The following is a 20,456-nucleotide window of genomic DNA, read 5'->3' on the forward strand; positions in this document are numbered from 1 at the left end:
TGAACTTTTTTTTTTTGTTTAAATATGAGTATATGTTCTTGATTTTCACATAAAGATCAATAAATTACAATAAAAGAAACAAACAAAAAAAAATCAATAAATGTAAACATGGAGGAATTAGATAAACCTCAGCTTTGTCCCTCCTTCTGATGGAGTCTTCATCGAACTCTGCCTCTCGAAGGTGTTTCCAGATCGCATCGTCACTGAGAGGGGTTTTCAAAACCCTAGAACCAAGTGTAATGCCCAATCGCCCCGATGCCACCATCCTGCAACTGTTGCTGAAACAAAATCGCCTCCGCGATAGGTCGCTCGCAAATGGAGCTTTCGACCTAGGGTTTCAACTCAAATCTGTGCACCGTGAACCATTCCGATCTCTAATATCTCCTCTATGGGTCTGCATTTTGTTCATTTCTACGAAGATGAACAAAATGCAAGTAAAAAATAGAGCCCTAAAATGATATGGGTCTGTTGCCTTACAGTGATGAAGGGAGATGAGGGATTGGGTCTCCGGCGAGGGAGAAGAGATGTGGTCGGTAGTCGTCAGTGTCGCGATGGCGGTGGTCATCGCAAGAGAAAAGAAAGAGAGAACTTTTGAGAAGGGAGAGAGAGATGTATCTGTGAAAGATAGATGAGAAGAGAGAGAGAGTGATGATGCCATTCAAGTTTGGGCGGGAAATGAACAGATCTCAACCATTGAAGTTTAGATGAGGCAATGTAAACCATTGGATTAAAATGTATCTCACATACATTTTACATATTTTCAAAAACCTTCCTATCTTATTATATAGATATATATATTAACGGGTTGTACATTTAATGCAGGTGCGATTTTAAAAAATAATAATAATAATATAAAAATAATGATTAAAAAAATATACATAAAATATTTATTACTCACTCGAGTGGTAAGGGCTTAATTTGCTAAATTTATTATCTTAGTTTTAAGTCGTATTCTCTTCTTTTTTTACATAACCATTAATTACAGGTACATTTTATGAAAATTCAAAATATGTGACACAAAACAATATATTTTTTTTGAAAAATTATACTAGTAGTTTTAAGGAGAATTTATTAAAAAATTATTTTTCAAATATTTGTATCTCAATTAATCAATAAGATATTATTGTATTTCAATAAGCTATGCAAATCATAGACTTAACACATAATTTCATTTAATTACTTGCTTAACATTCTTAATCATAGACTTAACACATAATTTCATTCAATTCATATCCCAACCATATCTGTTTACAATATCACAATAACATTCTTTTTTTCAAAAATCAAATATGGCGACAACTTTGATATTATTATTAAACTAATCCATTAAATCAAAAAATTCAAGACTAAAAATATTTCATATATTAAATATATCGATCACACATTAAAAGCCTAACTATCACTCATTACATGATTATTATCCAAATACATAATAAAAGTTAATTTAGTAAATAAATAAATGTCTACAAGATTTATCAATTTTTCATAATTTTGTTTGTGGTGGGTGGAAAAAATTTTAAAAATTCAAAAATATTTTTTTAACATTTATTTTTGTCAAATTAGTTTATATTTTATCAAATTAACGATTTTGCCCTGGAAATTGAGCAATGGTATCTTTAATAGTCATTATTTGGAACAATATTCAAAATTCAGGGTCAAATGTATCATAATTGAAAAGTCAAAAATTAAAGTGACACGAGTCTCAAACTATAGGGACTGTTAGTGTAATTTGCCAACAAAAAGAAGTTAGACCTATTAAATTAATACAATAACAATATAGTGAAATATAAAAAAAATATATAAATCTAATTACTATGTTATTATTGTTTTTTATTACGTAATAATGCTCTGCATATTCTAGATGAAGCCAGGAATCTACAATGCCTTCATTTGGCATTCCAATTTTGGGTTAAAATAGTTATAAAATGATAAAATAAGTTGAAAAGTTAATAAGACAAAACGTCATATCTAAACCATAATTATTTCATTTTTTCTCTTAAAAAAGTTAAAAGATTTATTCCAAACGAAACTTTTTAACCTAAGTTAAAATAATTAAAAAGTCAAAAAATTAAAATACTAACCTACAACCCAACCGAACCTGATGACAATTTTCTCTCTTTTCTTAGTGGTTGTCATTATTAAGGGTGCTTTTGTCATTAAAAAAAAAAAAATAGCTGCGAAATCCATATACGTCCAATTTAGATCTTGTTTGTCATAACTTAAAAAAAATAAAAAGTCAAAAAGTCACTATCTTATTTAAATCACATCACCTTTCTATCATATCACTTCAAACTCAACTCATACACAACTCATATTTCATGAAAAGTCAAAAATACACTTATTTAGATCATTCCAAACTATCCCTAAAAGTCATCTTTCACTTTTTAATTCATTTTGAATCATATTATCTTTTATATTTTTTACACATTTTTTATAAAAAAAATCAAAAAAATAATTTTTAATCATCATCTCAAAACAACCATTAGTTGTTATTGTGTAAAAAAAAAAAAAATGTTTGACATCCTCAAAAATATCTATAATTTTACTCATAATAATGTGATGGGATATTTTTTAATTTTTAATTTATTATACACTTAATAATGATAGGTATAATTCCAATATTATTGTGAATGAATATGTAATAAATGTAAGGCCTCAATCATTACAGTTGGACAAGGCAAAAATGACAACCCAAAAATGCATTGTTATGCTCTAGCCACCATTCCCACCTAACTTCATAATTCTTGTATATATGTACTAGTCGTATGCATAAATTTAAAAAAAAAAATAAAAAAAAAAATTAAGAATTATGATAAATAAAATATATATATATATATATGAGTTATCTATATGGCCAGATTTTTTTGTTTTTGTTTTTTTTTGTATGTGTGTGTTAAACTCATGATCTTTATTTCAAGTCTAATTTTCTTATTAATGTGGTTTTTACATAAGCACCAAGGGATTTTTTAGAGAGGATTTGGTTTCTCTCATATTAGAATTTTAACTTGAGAGAATATTTAAATTTAGTAGATCTATTGTGAGATCGTTTAATTTTTAATGTCTCTAAAATAGATCATTTGTAAAAAATATTAAGTTGATCGAAATCAATAATCACACATTTGATTCACATTTGTTTGAACAAAATGCCTATTTTTTAAAATCAAAATTGCCATCAAATTTTGTAAAAGCAAATATAATCTAGATGTGATTATTAATATTCAATCAACTTATTTTTTTTTATATGAATGATCTATTTGAAAAATACTAAATATTGAACGATTTCCATCATCGAAATAGATCCAAAATGACCCAATTATAGTTCTTGGACTAATGCTATCTATTAATTAACATCTCTTATGTTGTCTTTTGTAATACTAATATAAAATTGATGAATATAATGTCTAGATCAATAATTATCAAATTAGAATAAATTTGTATAAAAATTACTAATTTTATATTTTCATAAATTTAATTTTTCAAATATATAATTCCTTCACTAGCAAGGTTCTCGCACACTAGGCCAAGGGTATTATATCCCATGATGATGAGTCTTTGATCTAATTTGGATTTTGATGAGTCTTCAATCCATCTTATTAGTCTGATTGGTCACTGCCTTGATGATGATGATAAAAGACCCATTGCAGATTTATCACATTTTCACCTTACTTTTGCTAAAAAAATAATGTGCATCATGCCCCTCAATGATGAATTTAAACATTAAATTCAATATACTTAAAGGTGATACCAAAAAGCTTCAATGTGCAAACAAAAAAAAACATAACATCATAAAAAAAATTACAAAAATCACCCCATTTCCATCCTGAGAGCAAGGGCTTTATAGCAAGGTAATAGTGCTTGGATTAAAAATTACAACAGCTTAAGTATAGTGCATTCACAGCATAAACACCCGATATTTAATGGTGCATTCACAGCTTAACTGGCACAAATTATGGTGCATAATATGATTACCCCTAGAAAATTTGATTACTCCCAGTATTTTGTCTCAAAAATGCATTCCACCCCCCTCAACTTTAAAACACTACAACCCCCCTTACTCTAGACTAAAGTGAATGTCTGTTTCTCCATCCAATTGTTGGAATTACTTTTATACCCTTAAAAGTGATTGAAATATACACTAAAACAAATTTGGGATTTAAAGACGAAACAAATTTGTCCCAAAATGTATATATTTCGTCACCCAAAGTAATTACGACGAATATTTTTCGTCACCCATTTTGTCGCCAAAGGGTTGTCGCTAAAGGGTCTTAGAGACAAAAAAAAAAAATTCGTCATTGAAAATGATAAATTTATGACGAATTTTTTTGTCTCCAATACACTTTGTTGGGAACATACTTGTAAGTAATTAGCGACAAAATATTTTGTCATTAAAGGAGAAATTAGAGACAAAAGTATTTCGTCATAAATATAAGAAATAGAGACGAAATAATTTTGTCACGTTTAATATAAATGAAGACGAAAATTTTTTGTCAAAGAAGCTACCAATAGAGACAAAAATAAATTCATCATTAAAAATGAAAAATTTGTGACGAATTTTTTTGTCTCCAATACACTCTGTTGGGAACATACTTGTAAGTAATTAGCGACAAAATATTTTGTCATTAAAGGAAGAAATTAGAGACAAAAGTATTTTGTCATAAATATAAGAAATAGAGATGAAATAATTTTGTCACGTTTAATATAAACGAAGACAAAAAAAAATTTGTCAAAGAAGCTACCAATAGAGACAAAAACAAATTCATCATTAAAAATGATAAATTTGTGACGAATTTTTTTGTCTCCAATACATTCTGTTGGGAACATACTTGGAAGTAATTAGCGACAAAATATTTTGTCATTTAAAGAGAAATTAGAGACAAAAGTATTTTGTCATAAAAATAAGAAATGGAGACAAAATAATTTTGTCACGTTTAATATAAACGAAGACGAAATTTTTTTGTCAAATAAGCTACTAATAGAGACAAAAATAAATTCATCATTAAAAATAATGAAATAATGTCAAAAAAAATTCGTCACACATTGAGGGTAATAGTGACAAAAAGTGACAATATTTTTTGTCATGACAAATTCATTTAGCGACGAAATAAAGAATTCATGACAAAATTAATCATCCACCTAAACTAAATAAGAGACAAAAAAAAAAAAACCTTCTTTAGGGATGAAAAATTTTGTCACTAATTCCATAATATTTTTTTCCACATTATATACCTATTTTATCAAAATCTAAATTTTAGTTCAACAAATATGACCCTGTTCATGTTGAAACCTGTTGAATATAACAATTCCATCACAATTTAACCTAACCTGTTATCAACACATTTACGAATTAACAAAATGAAGATATTCATTCATCATTACAAATAATTTCATCATAATACAATAAAATAGTGAAATATCCACAAAATATCCAAAAGTTATAACTTGTTCAATTCCACCAAAAATCCAACAATAACTAGTGCAACTCCAAAAAGTATGTGTATCCTTATCAAACAAAAATGAACATTCAAGCAAATTACATCATTGTTGCACGTCAAAAATGCCACTCTAATCCAATCTGCAAAAAAATAAATTAAAAGTTTTAGTAATTGATCAATTATACAAAAGATTAAAAACATTAGTAACTCATCAATTTACAATTAGATCAATTATACAATTTATCCCTGTAACAGACTTTTTTTGAGATTATGAGAACAAAAAATTAATTTTAAGGCTAATTCACAAATGGTGCATCCCATTAATGTGTCGTAAGTTCATACAACTTATATTGGTCCCTCCCAAGGTGCATCCCATTAATGTGTAATAGCTTACCGCTCAGGTGCTAAAGCTAAGTTATCATCACCACTGGAGAAAGGAAGAAGATCAATGAGTGTGGATGGGGGTTCCGTAGTCAGAATTATAAGCTACATCTTCACGCTATTTGCAAGGGGCAAAAAAGAAAAAAGAGAAAAGATAAGCACCAGGTTAATATTGCAGAAACAGCAAAATCAAAGCCAATCAACAGTTAGGACTCTCACTGACAAATCTTCTCAATCTAATCCTAGTTGCATAAAGTCTAATAAAAGTCCAATTTCAATATCTGAAATGTTTCACTGCTTTGCCTTTGTATTACCAAGTTAGTAAAAAAAATATATGAAACCATTTGAAGCATAAAACAACCATCGTAAGTGAGTGGTAAGTCTCCCAAACACAACAACACAACTCTCAAATGAGCCATACCAGCAAGCACAACAAGTTAACAATCATCCAAGTAGACAAATTACTACAACTAAAAGAACAACAAGGTCTTTAACACTCAATCCCTGGGATGCAAAAATTGTTTTGAGGAGAGTGATGTTGCCAAAGTTCTATGATGAACTTGTGTTGTAATGTATGACAACATTATTGGAATATATATTCTAACTAACAACATCAAATTTCCAAGAGCCTTGCAAAATATGTTCTGCCAATGCACATAAACATGAAATTTTAGAACTAATGGAATCAAGCCATATTTTACTTCAAAATAAGATAATTTTCTTTTATGTACTTGTGAATCTCCATAACATAAACAGTTACCCCATCATGAAATTATGTTTGAATTCATCATTATGCACAGAGGGGGAAAATATGGAACTCGGAGCTTATGCATGAGTTCAGGCATTTTCCTACTCTATCTCCGACCAAACCAATTTCCAAGGTCCGCTTTTTGTTCCTAATCTGGGATTTAGAAAAGATTAAAAAAAAAAAAAGAAGAAGAAGAAGAAGAAAAAAGAAAAAAAAAAAAAACACTTTTATCATTGAGAAAGGTCAGATGCATTATGTTAAAAGCATCCAGATTTAGGGCAAAATTTTCAACCCAAAAAGTAAACCAATCAACTTAGACATTCATACATGAAAAACTAAAGAAAAATCATCAGCTGAGGGAAAACCAATCCTTTCTTTATGGTCATGTCACATGGACAGTGGCAGCACATGGGTAAGACAACCAGTGTGGTTTCTTCACCTGGGCAGCAAGGACACAATGTTGCAGCAACACAGCCATGTATAAGAAAAAGCATAAGAAAGGAATAGAAGATGTTTCTTACCTCAATAGAAAGGAACATACTCTTCTAGCTCCCCCCAAATAGGGGCCTATGAGCCCACCCACAGCCCTAGCTGTGGCTGTAGTAGACTGTGTAACGCCCTCAAAATAATAACATTAAACCCATCAAATAGGACATGCATTTACATATAAACTAACCGCATTCCTTTATTCATTCGAATTCCATTACATAAGTATTACATGTTAACATCAAAACAAAATGCCCTACGGGCTTACAGCTTTCCAAGTTAACACTTGGTTTCAACAAAAGAGTACTAACTCGTTTACACATTAAGCCCTTGGCTTGAAGTTACATGTAATACATCAAAAGTAAACAACTACACTATGTCCGCCTCTAGCCTCCCAAGCTATGTCCTTGGAGGTGGCATGCTTCCTGCACCTGAAAATGATATTCCCATATAGGGTGAGCCACAGCCCAGTAGAAATACACTAAACCAACCATGGATAATGACTAAAACATTAGCAATTGATAGTTGGTCAACACTGATACAATCACATAAATTACATATTTATGTCAACGACTTACAAGTCCCAATTACTTTTCATTTTCCCTTTTTCAACAGATAAGCTTGCTAGCTCTATCATCATTTCCACAGATATGTATAAAAACTATATCTCACATTCAGATAAGCATAAAAGCTATATCCACACTCTACAACAGATATGTATATCAACAATATCCACAGATAAGCATACAAGCTGTATCCACACTCTACAACAGATATGTATATCAACAATATCCACAGATAAGCATACAAGCTGTATCCACACTCTACAACAGATATGTATATCAACAATATCCACAGATAAGCATACAAGCTGTATCCACACTTCACAAAGATAAGCATATGAGCTCTATCTTCACTTCTCTAGACAAGCATATGAGCTCTGTCTACGGAGTTCATCCCCTATCTCCTCCCAATACCTATCCGGTTTAGAGGTACATCCCCTATCTTCCCCTAAACCGCGGAGTACATCCCCTATCTCCTCCTCTACACATAACGTATATAAACACATTGGTTCTATATACAATCACACAATACACACAATTAATGTATTCTATCAACCGTCAAGTTCCATGACACATTCCATTGATTAGTTTCCGTTTACCTAATCATCATGCATTGTCTACAACAATCTCGACTATCCTCCACCGATAGCCCAAAGCAGTTATTTCTAAAACAGAAAATAAATGCACAAATGGATATTCAATCAACATTTTATTTCCTCATTTCTCACCAATTAATTATCCCAATTAATTAAACAATGTAATTAGGCCATTTTCCATAATTACTATTTCAACCCTTAGGTCCCATTTTCATCAATGATTCAACAATCATTCCGTTTTCTATGCCAAACATGCATCTAGGTTTATTATGAATAAAACCCCAACTTTTGTAAAATTACACAAAAGCCCCAAACTTTCACAAAATTACCAAACCAAGCCCAACATCTCAAAATACCAAAATTTAAAGACAAAACCCATAGAGAGGAGTAGGTTATCCCTACCTCAAATTCGGAGTCCCAAAGGAGAAGACGACAAAACCCAACGTGCTCCAAAACCCGTGATTTTCAGATTAAAATGTAGCCCTCGACGATCAACAACTTTTTTGTAAAGGCCAAAGGTGAGTAAATCACTCCTACTAGATCAAAACCTAGAGAGAAGGTAGAGTCTAGAGTGAGAGGCTCAACAATGGTGATTTTGGAAAAGTAAGAGAGAGAAGAGAAAGTGAAAAAGTGATTTAAAGAGTCACAAATTCGGAACTTTAACCCAGGTCTCCGCTCGAGCGTAAAACACCCCGCTCGAGCGGCCACTCACAGACTTCCGCTCGAGCGCAGAATGCATTCGCCCAGCACTTTTGCAGAACCAGGCCTCCGCTCGAGCTCCCAACCCTACGCTCGAGCGTACAACACTGCACAACAATTACTGAATGGGTGTAATCTACGCTCGAGCGCCAACACCTCCGCTCGAGCTTACAGGCCAAAAATCTGGGCAACTAGTTTTGGTTTCTAAACTCAACCAACCTGAAACAAATCCGCCCAACACATCCTATAACTCGATATACAAGGTACAAAGGATGCAAACACGATAATAAACAACAACCAACATCCACGGACACATGTCCGGATCACTGTACAACAAGGGTAAACCCGAGATCGCTATAACCTCCCCCCCTTAAAGAATTTCGCCCCCGAAATTAAGCACAAGTTTTCAAAAACAAGTTTTTCTCCAATTTAGACAATGTTACACTTGAACATTCAACAATTCGACCCATTACCAGTCATCCCATCCCTTTAACAAGAGACATATCACAATGTGTAAACAACATATGTATTTTCAACATGCATCAACATTATGCACTATCTTTCCAATTTCAACAATATACTTAACACATATAATGTTACATTCAACTTCCATATGAGGCAAGTTCCAAAACATACTTCCAATAATCAAAACATTTTCAATGTTTCACAACTTAAGACATATATAAAAGCTCTTAAGTTCAACAAAAATGTAAAATTTAAATATAAGATTACATATCAACAAACAAGTCCGGATATTTCTCTCGGACTTCCAACTCACGTTCCCAAGTGGCTTCCTCCACTCCGTGATGTTTCCACAAGACTTTCACCAAAGGAATGGTCTTGCCACGCAGGACCTGATCCCGCCTATCCAAGACCCGTACCGGTCTCTCCTCATACGAGGCATCCTCATCTACCTCTAAATCAGTCCAATCCAACACATGTGATGGATCTGGCTCATACTTCCGAAGCATACTCACATGAAACACGTCATGCACTCCGGACAACTGCGGTGGTAAGGCTAATCGATAAGCAACCTCACCAATCCTCTCAAGGATCTCAAAAGGACCAATAAACCGAGGGGATAACTTCCCACTCTTCCCAAACCTCATTAGGCCTCGTCTAGGTGATATCTTCAGAAAGACATGATCACCTACCTCAAACGCCAAAGGCCTCCTCCTACGGTCGGCATAACTCTTTTGTCGACTCTGGGCTGTAACAAGCCTCTTACGGATAAGCTCAACTTTCTCCGTCGTCTCCCTAACTAACTCTGGACCCAACAAAGGTGCATCACCCACCTCGGCCCAACACACTGGAGACCTACACGGTCGGCCATACAAGGCCTCAAACGGTGCCATACCGATGCTAGACTGAAAACTATTGTTGTAGGCAAACTCTACCAATGGCAAGTGCCTCTCCCACGTCCCACTGAAGTCCAGGACACAACCCCGAAGCATATCCTCGAGGATCTGAATAGTACGCTCGGACTGTCCATCAGTCTGAGGATGATAAGCCGTACTAAAGGTCAACTTAGTGCCCAAGGCACTCTGCAAACTCTGCCACAACCTAGCAGTAAAACGAGGATCTCTATCTGAGACGATCGTCACTGGGACCCCGTGCAATCTCACTACGTCCCGAATATACAGGTCGGCAAGATGATCTACCGAATCTCTCACGCGCATAGGAATAAAGTGCGCCGACTTAGTCAACCGGTCTACAACCACCCAAATAGCATCACTACCCCGCTGAGTCCTCGGAAGACCCACAACGAAGTCCATAGTGACATGCTCCCACTTCCACTCGGCAATAGGCAAGGGTTGCAACAAACCCGCTGGCCTCTGATGTTCGGCCTTCACTTGCTGGCAAGTAAGGCACCTTGATACGAAAACAGCCACATCTCTCTTCATACCCCGCCACCAAAACTGGCGACCCAAATCCTGATACATCTTAGTACCTCCCGGATGCACCGCAAGGCGCGAATGGTGAAACTTTCGGAGTACTTCCTCTCGGCAAGACTCCGGTACAAACAAACGGTTTCGATATCTCACACTCAGGTCGGGATACACCGTCAAACCCTTCTCAACTTTCCCACTGGAGATCTTCTCTCGGAGGGATTCTACCTCAAGGTCACCTCTCTGTGCCTCTAACACTCTAACCACAAGTGTAGGCTGCGCAACAACAGAAAACAAGGCCGCAGCCTCAACAGATTCGCCCAGTAGCAAATCAAACTCGCCAAGTGCTCCCAACATCACCCATTCCCGGATGGCTATACAAGCTACATCACTAATGGTTTTCCTACTAAGGGCATCGGCCACAACATTGGCCTTTCCCGGATGATAATGCAACTCAAAATCATAATCCTCGATGAACTCCATCCATCTCCTCTGCCTCAGATTCAAGTCTCTCTGTGTAAACAGATACTTCAAACTCTTATGATCCGAGAATACCTCGAACTTCTCACCATAAAGGTAGTGCCTCCAGACTTTCAAGGCAAAGATCACTGCTGCTAACTCTATGTCGTGTGTGGGGTAATTCTTCTCGTGTATTTTCAACTGACGTGAGCCATAAGCTACCACTTTCCCCTCTTGCATCAACACACAACCCAAACCCTCTCGTGAAGCATCACAATAAACCGCATAACCCAACCCTCTCTCCGGAATAATCAACACCGGAGCGGTGGTCAATCTAATTTTCAACTCTTGGAACGACTTTTCACAAGTCTCACTCCACACAAACTTGACTCCCTTCCGAGTTAGTCTAGTCAACGGTGACGCTAACCTGGAGAAATCTTTCACAAACCGACGGTAATACCCAGCCAATCCCAGAAAACTGCGGATCTCAAACACACTCTTAGGCTGTGCCCAATCTTGCACTGCCTCAACCTTGGATGTATCAACAGACACCCCTTCCCCGGATACCACGTGGCCTAAGAATTTGACTTCCCTCAGCCAGAACTCACACTTCCCAAACTTGGCATACAGCCTATGGGCTCTAAGTAGCTCAAGCACCACTTTCAAGTGTGCCTCGTGCTCCTCCTCAGAAGACGAATAGATAAGGATGTCGTCCACGAAGACAACTACAAATCGGTCTAAGAACTCCCGGAAAATCCGGTTCATCAAGTCCATAAAGACTGCCGGTGCATTGGTAAGCCCGAATGGCATCACCAGAAACTCGTAATGGCCATACCGCGTACGGAATGCCGTCTTAGGAATATCTTCCTCCCTGACCCTCAACTGATGGTAACCCGATCTCAAGTCTATCTTAGAGAAACAACGGGAACCCTTCAATTGGTCAAACAAATCATCTATACGGGGCATAGGATACTTATTCTTAACCGTAGCCCGATTCAACTTCCGATAGTCAATACACAATCTCAAGGCACCATCTTTCTTTTTAACAAAGAGGGCCGGTGCTCCCCACGGTGAAACACTAGGGCGAACAAAGCCCTTATCTAGCAATTCCTGGAGCTGAACTTTCAACTCAACCAACTCTGCTGGAGCAAAACGGTAAGGTGCCATAGAAATCGGCGCCGTACCAGGCACTAAATCAATAGAGAACTCTATCTCTCGGTGAGGTGGCAAACTAACAAGATCTTCGGGAAAAACATCCGAATACTCACAAACCACCCTCGGCAATACATGCTGGGTCTCACCACTCTCAAAGCTGGCAAGTAGACTACTAAGCTCACTTCGCCCTCGCGAATCATACCCCGGTGGCAAAACACTACCAACCCGGTCTCCCAAGAAATGGAACCACTCCCCGCTCAAGGTACATAACGTGACCCTCTGGCGGTAGCAATCAATAACAGCCCGGTTTGACGATAACCAGTCCATACCCAAAATAACATCAAAACCCTTCATGGGCATGACAACAAACGGAAAAGGAAGTCTATAATCGGCGACCTCTATATCACATCCTCTAACACCCTGTTTCAGGATCAACTCACCACCCAAAGGCGATACCACACAAATAGGAGATGCTAACTGTGCTAACTCCAATTCCAAAACAGATGCAAATGCAGCAGATACAAAAGAATGAGATGCACCCGTGTCTATCAACACATTAGCAACTGAGTTGCAAAACAGAAAAGTACCTCTCACTACTGGTGGAGCCGGTACTAAATCCTGCGCGGTAACAGCATACACGCGCCCCGTAGGCCCCTGGTCTACCTGCTCACCTCTCGGAGCAAAAGACTGCTGCACAGACTGGGATGACGAAGCTCCCGGATTGGCCCTCGAGGCCTGCACAGACTGAGCTGGCTGAAAACCCTGCGTCTGCCTAGAACCAGACGCTCCCGAAGTGGCACTCAACTGTGGGCAAAACCTCTTCATGTGCCCAGGTTGTCCACACTGATAACAAGTCAAGAGCTGCCCCCTGCCCAAACTCTGACTCTGCGGTCTAGCTGAAGAAGAAGCAGCTTTCTGACCCCCACCCTTCTGCGGGCAAACAGATACCTTGTGACCCAGCTGGCCACACTTGTAACAAGTGAATTCCCCCTGACTGCCTCTCCCCGAGCCTACACTCGGCACTGGAAAGGTCGATCTAGAGACTGCACCCTGAGACTGCTGAGGGTTATAACCCCTCTGCCTCCTACCATCACTCTGACTATCCTGGCTCCTCTTGGAGCCTCTCTGACCCTCATCCTCCTCCTGCATCATAAGCTCCATATGAGCTGCAGCATCTACCAGGTGTCTATACTCTCGAATGTAAGACCCACTAATTCTCAACTTGAGGCCCCGCCTCAACTTCCGCTCAAACTCATAGCAACGGCGTTCCTCAGACGCCACCAGTTCAGGTGCAAACCTAGACAGACTGGTAAAAGTAGCCTCAAACTCGGCCACTGACAAGCCCTGCTGATTAAGCCGGCTAAACTGATCCCTCAGCTTTTCCCTAGCTGCTGCTGATAAAAACCTCTCCTGAAAAGCATTCACAAACGCCTCCCAAGTACAACCAACACGAGCTTTCTCGTACTTCCACCATTGACCCGCATCTCCCTTCAGTTGGAAGGATGCCAAGGTCACTTTCAGTGCTCCGTCCTCGATGCCAAGCATCTCAAACGTCTTCGTTGTCTGTTCGAGCCATTCATCTGCCTTAAGCGGCTCTTTAGGATCCCCGATAAACTCGTCCGGATTACACCGAAAGAACTCCCTCTTCAAGAAGGAAGGCCCTGTCTCAGCTGCCTGATTCCCAGCTCTAAGAATACCTAAAGCTCCTGCTATCTCTCTGGCCAAGGCACCCATAGCCTGCTGACCTACTGGCTCGGCCACATTGGCCTGCCCAACTCCCTCCTGCACTGCCGGAATCTCACCCTGTAACGGTACTTCCTGCCTCGCAGGTCTACCACGCCTAGCACCTCTTCCTCGTACTGACATCCTAATAAAGGCAACACAGAACGTTAGCACATTCATAAATGTGCCGAAACTAAACACTCACGTCCTAATGCATGGACAACTGTAATTCACTCCACATAAGCACATAAACACATAAGCACTTACGAACTTCATTTCCGGATAATAATAGTCCCGAGGCGTTACTAGAGTTCCGGTTAGAAACGACATTGATCAAGTGCTTTTCCAACAAGACTCCCAGAAACTCAAGGATCCAATCAATATCCCAGAAATTAAATCCCATACCCACATAGTCACATAAACATGTTATCAATTAAGCACATAGCATATGATACTACATCTAAGTCTCTACCAAGCGAGACAAACCCATTGGGATACTAATCACTTCCCACGTACCCAAAGTATTCGAACCCGGTACGCTCTGATACCAAGTTGTAACGCCCTCAAAATAATAACATTAAACCCATCAAATAGGACATGCATTTACATATAAACTAACCGCATTCCTTTATTCATTCGAATTCCATTACATAAGTATTACATGTTAACATCAAAACAAAATGCCCTACGGGCTTACAGCTTTCCAAGTTAACACTTGGTTTCAACAAAAGAGTACTAACTCATTTACACATTAAGCCCTTGGCTTGAAGTTACATGTAATACATCAAAAGTAAAACAACTACACTATGTCCGCCTCTAGCCTCCCAAGCTATGTCCTTGGAGGTGGCATGCTTCCTGCACCTGAAAATGATATTCCCATATAGGGTGAGCCACAGCCCAGTAGAAATACACTAAACCAACCATGGATAATGACTAAAACATTAGCAATTGATAGTTGGTCAACACTGATACAATCACATAAATTACATATTTATGTCAACGACTTACAAGTCCCAATTACTTTTCATTTTCCCTTTTTCAACAGATAAGCTTGCTAGCTCTATCATCATTTCCACAGATATGTATAAAAACTATATCTCACATTCAGATAAGCATAAAAGCTATATCCACACTCTACAACAGATATGTATATCAACAATATCCACAGATAAGCATACAAGCTGTATCCACACTCTACAACAGATATGTATATCAACAATATCCACAGATAAGCATACAAGCTGTATCCACACTCTACAACAGATATGTATATCAACAATATCCACAGATAAGCATACAAGCTGTATCCACACTTCACAAAGATAAGCATATGAGCTCTATCTTCACTTCTCTAGACAAGCATATGAGCTCTGTCTACGGAGTTCATCCCCTATCTCCTCCCAATACCTATCCGGTTTAGAGGTACATCCCCTATCTTCCCCTAAACCGCGGAGTACATCCCCTATCTCCTCCTCTACACATAACGTATATAAACACATTGGTTCTATATACAATCACACAATACACACAATTAATGTATTCTATCAACCGTCAAGTTCCATGACACATTCCATTGATTAGTTTCCGTTTACCTAATCATCATGCATTGTCTACAACAATCTCGACTATCCTCCACCGATAGCCCAAAGCAGTTATTTCTAAAACAGAAAATAAATGCACAAATGGATATTCAATCAACATTTTATTTCCTCATTTCTCACCAATTAATTATCCCAATTAATTAAACAATGTAATTAGGCCATTTTCCATAATTACTATTTCAACCCTTAGGTCCCATTTTCATCAATGATTCAACAATCATTCCGTTTTCTATGCCAAACATGCATCTAGGTTTATTATGAATAAAACCCCAACTTTTGTAAAATTACACAAAAGCCCCAAACTTTCACAAAATTACCAAACCAAGCCCAACATCTCAAAATACCAAAATTTAAAGACAAAACCCATAGAGAGGAGTAGGTTATCCCTACCTCAAATTCGGAGTCCCAAAGGAGAAGACGACAAAACCCAACGTGCTCCAAAACCCGTGATTTTCAGATTAAAATGTAGCCCTCGACGATCAACAACTTTTTTGTAAAGGCCAAAGGTGAGTAAATCACTCCTACTAGATCAAAACCTAGAGAGAAGGTAGAGTCTAGAGTGAGAGGCTCAACAATGGTGATTTTGGAAAAGTAAGAGAGAGAAGAGAAAGTGAAAAAGTGATTTAAAGAGTCACAAATTCGGAACTTTAACCCAGGTCTCCGCTCGAGCGTAAAACACCCCGCTCGAGCGGCCACTCACAGACTTCCGCTCGAGCGCAGAATGCATTCGCCCAGCACTTTTGCAGAACCAGGCCTCCGCTCGAGCTCCCAACCCTACGCTCGAGCGTACAACACTGCACAACAATTACTGAATGGGTGTAATCTACGCTCGAGCGCCAACACCTCCGCTCGAGCTTACAGGCCAAAAATCTGGGCAACTAGTTTTGGTTTCTAAACTCAACCAACCTGAAACAAATCCGCCCAACACATCCTATAACTCGATATACAAGGTACAAAGGATGCAAACACGATAATAAACAACAACCAACATCCACGGACACATGTCCGGGTCACTGTACAATAAGGGTAAACCCGAGATCGCTATAGACTGAACCAGATTTTTTTCAGCTTCTGATGGTTTAACCATTACTGGCTAACCAAGAAGAGGCTGGCTAGAGAGTGCTATTGCCATAGGTACTGGCATTGCATCAAAAAATTCAATATAACTGCAAAGAAGCTGCATTAGCATCTAGATGGTACTAAGAAGGGAAATGGACATTGATTAGATGTGAAAGTGAATACAATAATAAGATTAACAAATGATACTGCCCAGTCTAAACATATTTTTTTCCTTTTTTGGAGGTGGGTGGGGAATATATTATTAACCACACCATCAAACCCACTAACTTGCAGGGGATACAACAAGCAATAAATGGAATGGACCATTATGACTTATAGAATATACCAGCAGTATACAATTTAATGAACTCGAATCGTACAATCAAACACTCTCTAATTGTTATTGATCAAATATCTATTAATGCGTGGAAGCACTAGGGAAAGTAAACAACTTCCACTAATAAATGAAATATGAGACATCAAAGCAAATACCATCCTTCACCAAAAAAAAAAAATGTCCTTCAGTTTTTTTCCACAATATTCACCCTTAATATTTTAAAATCACTAGAATAATACAAATCCATTAATAGCTACGCAATGTTTAAAACATTTCTCCATTACCGAAACCAAATTTTAACCAATGCAATTTCATGAAGCCCATCCCCAAAACCAAAAAAAACAACTTGGCGAGTTTACATTGTGTGGGGGAGGAGGGTGAAAGAGAAGGGCAGGGGGCCATCATCTATCTTACAAAGCATTGGACTTGGCCTTACTGCAATTTTGTTAGCCCATAATTACTTGTCAATTTAGAAGACTCTCTGTATTGTTTTAGAATTTTCACTTGTTTTCTAGCTCAGTGTATCTACTGCAGTATATAAATCTGCATTCAACTTGTCAATTTCATCTTTGTCATTTGAAGGAAGAAAAACCTGGACCATATTAATGGTTTTCGCAATTAATAGATACTCTGTGACATTTCTTAATGTATGCACAGTGTAGTCTGACTGGTTCACAACAAACTTCAGAGTATACATCACTTCACCATGGAATTCAACCTGTCAAACAGAAAGAAGTATTCATCCAATCCTGGGTGATGAAAGAGCAGGTTTGTTAGGAGGAGCCCAAAAAGATAAGATGGCAAATAATCACAGGATAGAAGTTAAAAAAAAATCTATTTGACAAATGGAACACCAAGGAACCAAGGCACAGGAAATAAGCAACAAAAGTTCGACTAAAGAAAATAACAATTAAACTCCCAATTAGTGTGCAAATTCAAATTTTGATGGACATGGTAAGTTACAGTTTTATAAGTCCAGAGTTCCCAGTAGACTACCAGCAAATATATGTACAACATCTTATATTAGACTATTAGTGTTTTGATGAAATTTAAAAAGAAAGTTGAAGAAAATTTTGACCTGCCTTAATTAGATTTGAAGATGATTTAAAGAAATTGACATCTCAATCAATAATTTAAACAAGAAATATTTGTACAACATCTTATATAGATTCTTTAAAAATAAAAAGAACCAAACATGTAATTCCTTAATCTAGCAACTAGAATCAAGGGACCATTTATTCAAAGACAAAGTATTCATTTCTTCATTCATGAAACTGTCTGTGGCTGGACGTAAAATGATTAATTGGGAAGTTGAGATTGAAAATGAGTAATTAGGAAAAGTCCCACCTATAAGATGAATTGGTTTTACCGCCACAAACATACAAGCCGTAAATTTGAAGGAATAGTTTCAACGATAAATAGTCTTCATTAGCAGAAAATTGCAAAGGGTCATTGATGTGTTGCTGGTGTCACAAATCAAAACCAAATAAAAAGAAACCAAGCAAAAGTTGGGTAGTACATGGAGGTTGCACTTTTCCAGGTACTCATAATGTGTGTGTTTTTTAGGACTATGTGTTAGACTGTTCCTTTCCAGCTAAGGAAGTGGGATATGCGAACGAGATGCCTTCTCTAGATCTAACGTCTCCAACTGTTTAGATATTAATCTTGTAACAAAAGTGTTGCAACTTTTGCTGACTTATTATACACATCTAAGTTCTAACTAAAGCTTCTTGGCTGCTTAAATATAGTTAACATGATTCTAAAGACATAATTTGAAGAAATTCACTTTTAAAGCAGAATATGGCACATCATAACAAGTAAACCAGACATTCATTATATTTAGATAAAAAAGAAGGTTAATATGTGCACCTGTGACCAAAACATAACACCGGCCAAAAATGCAAGGGTGTGCACTATTTCATTCTTTGCGTTGAGACCCATGTACACAAGGAAGTCTCCTGATGTCTGGAGTAAAGAGGAAAAATTAGATACAGAGAATAGTGTTGCAGCACAACCAATCCATATTCTAACAACAAACCACTCACCTTCCACAACCAAGGCAATACCCCCAAAAAACAAAATTGCAGAGTCCATCAGTATAGTTGTGAACTCATGAACAAAATGGAAGTGGCTGAAAGTTAAGAAAGGCAAATCAGAGCACAACCAAAATAGCTATATTAGTGAGTACCACAGGTGAAAAAATATAAATGAGAAAACTTGTGACCAGATAAAAAACAACAAAACCTTTTATCAAGACTACAGGCTCGAGATTTTTCAAACTTTTCTTGGCTAATAAGTCCTTCCAAAGTCTTACAATGACACAACCACAAACAATTCTTACTAATAAAACACAACCACAAACTTTGAAGAAAAATCAGAAAGCATGAGTAAGAATGTTCAGACTCTTACAATGACATTTAAGTAAGAATCCAGCTTGTGTAGATTTTCATAAATTAAGTTGATAGCATCTCTAACAGGGAAAGCCAGAGGAAAACAAAGTAGGTCTTTAGTGAGAGAAGTGACCTGACACACTGTATGAAAATGGCCAATTGACGCCTCAAATTTTGAAAATAAACCGTTAATAGTGACCAATAATGAGAGCAATGACTTCTCAGGATGCTTTACCAAAGCATTTAACTCAAATTCCAATGCTAATACCTATATCTACATTCACATATACAAAAAATGAGTACGGTGAGAATCGATTGAATTACTCGTAGCTCTCTAGGGTTTGGTCGTCCTTCAAGATCTGCCATCGTTGGCACTAAGGTGGTGGTTCTGCGGCAGAAGGAGGTGCTACGCGACAGGCAACGGCGGATCGGTGATGGCAAATCCAACACTGATGGTGATTGTTGTTGTTGGGGTTGGGAGTTTCAAAGCTAGGGTTTCTAATACAGGGGAGAGAAAGATAATAAAACCCTAGCTATTGCTAAGTGAGTGGTGAGAAGAGGAGAGGGGAAGACGCGGGGAGAGAGGGTTTGATTTGTTTGTGTTTTCACTGTGATACTACATATATATATATATACAAATAAATATAATCACATTTAATTAAAAAAATAAATATAATCACACTTAATTAAAAATATATATATAATCACACTTAGAAAGTGTGATTAAAAAACATATATATAATAACATTTAATTAAAAAGTGACATAAAAAATAAATATTATCACACTTAATGATTAAAATATTAATTTAATTTTTTTTATCACATTTCTAATAAAAGTAAGATATTTTCATCTATCAAAGTGTGATCTTTAAATGTTTTTGTAATAGTGATTAGTAACAAGATATCTTAGCTCATAAAGTGACCTTCATGGTTTTCCA

At 37.1% G+C, this 20,456-nt stretch overlaps 1 long non-coding RNA gene across 2 annotated transcripts; it reads right to left on the reverse strand.

The window, feature by feature from the left end:
- Positions 1-5,392: 5,392 nt before the first annotated feature.
- On the reverse strand, positions 5,393-19,690 carry LOC114299657 (uncharacterized). 2 transcript variants are annotated; one of them, XR_014337835.1, is made up of 4 exons: positions 19,173-19,690; positions 18,997-19,092; positions 5,827-5,931; positions 5,393-5,572 (listed from the first exon to the last, which is right to left on the reverse strand). It is a non-coding gene; the product is annotated as an uncharacterized LOC114299657 (long non-coding RNA). The 2 variants fall into 2 exon arrangements; XR_014337834.1 differs by lacking the exons at positions 5,393-5,572; positions 5,827-5,931 and adding an exon at positions 16,782-17,876 and having other exon boundaries at positions 19,173-19,677.
- Between the last annotated feature and the right edge of the window lie 766 nt (positions 19,691-20,456).

Source organism: Camellia sinensis, chromosome 8 (genome assembly GCF_055761805.1).
Source record: "Camellia sinensis isolate YWXY chromosome 8, ASM5576180v1, whole genome shotgun sequence".
Lineage (NCBI taxonomy): Eukaryota > Viridiplantae > Streptophyta > Magnoliopsida > Ericales > Theaceae > Camellia > Camellia sinensis.